Below are 1802 nucleotides of genomic sequence, written 5' to 3'. Positions count from 1 at the left end.
CTCTCTTGAGTTGAGGACCAGTATTCCTCATGTGGTAACCAGCAGACATTATCAGAAGCCACTTCTCTCCAAAGGTTGGTTGCCTTCTGCTTCTGAAGTTTTACCTCTTGCTGCCATTCTTTGGTCATTTGCTGTATCTCCTAAAAGGACAAATCCATCTGCTTCTGTATCTGGGACTGAGGGCTTTTTAGATTCCAGAGGCTTTCTGAAGAAGTGAAGCATTGCTGCTGCCGCCACTGCTATCTGAGGCTCATGCCGTAGTCCCCCACTGCACTGGCACTGGAGCCTGACACCCCACTTCCAGGGTCACACTGCCACAGAGAGGCCTGAGATCATGAGAGGGGAACCTCAGCCCACTCCCACCAAGCCTTGCTTCCACGCAGATCAAATTTTAATTGTTAGCCTTTTCATCATTTCTGGGTCTTGTGATGTCACCACAGACACAACTGGGCTATGTGGAAATTTTGGCCCAGTACTGACTTTTTCCCACAAACTGAGCCCTCTGCAGTTTTATTGTCCTAATTGTTCTCCCCTGTGTGGTGATTGTGCCTCATCAGAATGTAGATCTTCTGCCTACATTGTGTCCCAATGCTCTCCTGGTGGGTCAGCCTCCTTCCAACACTCCAAACATTTCCCATGGGGCAGGCCATGCACAAATTCTTCATGAAGACCAACCTCTGGTTCCTTCCTCTCATTTTTTTGTGTCCCCTTGCTCCTCTGTGGGTCCAGGGGAAGCTTGAGAGTGGCTTTGCTGGCCTGGGAGATGGGATGGTGCACTCTGAAGCACACTTCTCCTCAACATACTCCAGGTAGCTTAATGCAAAGGCTGTTGCTATGGCTTTGCCATCTCTTAGTAGCTGCTCTGTGTGCTGAAAGCTACTCTTTGCCTGGTACTATGCCAGCCACAGAAATGGCCAGGGCTTGGAATGATTGGAGTGGTCCTTCCTCCTTCTTGCCATGGCCTTTCATGCCTTCATGAACTGTGTGGGTCTTTTCCTCTTTCTCCAAACTCCAGAGATCTCAGGATGACAGTTTTTGTGTTTTAATTGTTGTAAGTTCATTGGTTATTGGTTCATCTATTATAGTTGTAAGTTCATCTATTCTGCCATCATGATGATGTCACTCCTATAGATACTCAGAGCTTTCTTTTTAAAGCTTGTTAAACTGAAAATGAATGTTAAAATTTTGAGGGTAATTCTTAAAAGCATAGAGATAGAGTGTGTAACATCCAAGCTAGTATAAAGAGAAAAAAATGAATAAGAGGAAAAAAACTAAATCAATTGAAAAGAAGGCAAGAAAAGAACAAAATAAATGCATAACATAGAAAAAAGGGATGAACAGAAAGTGCTAAATATGTTGGTAGAATTTAATATAAATATATTAGAGATAAAAATCAATGAAAATAACTAAACTATGTAGTTAAAAGATAAAGATAGTGAGACTGGATATAAAAATGGAATTCATCCATATGCAGTTCATAGGAGCCAGACCTAATACATTAGGATACAGAAAGTTCGAAAAGGTCCTGGGCCCTGTTTACCCCTCAGACTCATGTTCTCATTCTTCTACTCTGGAGGAGCGAGAGGTGCCAGAGCCCAAGCAATGAAAAAGGGCTCTCTTTAAGCTGATGGCCCTGCATAAGGCCATCTGAGCAGGGCAAGAAGCTTTCCCTTGGGGGGCTGCAGGGAAAAAATGAGATGAGACTTTATGTATTTTTCTGTGTGACAAAGGAGGAAAGTGTCCCCAAATGCTGGGGACATATTAGAAGGACACAGAGCCAGTGCGAAGGGGCTCTTACTATC

This window comes from Galeopterus variegatus, unplaced genomic scaffold (genome assembly GCF_000696425.1).
Source record: "Galeopterus variegatus unplaced genomic scaffold, G_variegatus-3.0.2 Scaffold568, whole genome shotgun sequence".
NCBI lineage: Eukaryota > Metazoa > Chordata > Mammalia > Dermoptera > Cynocephalidae > Galeopterus > Galeopterus variegatus.
This window is presented reverse-complemented; position numbering follows the sequence as displayed.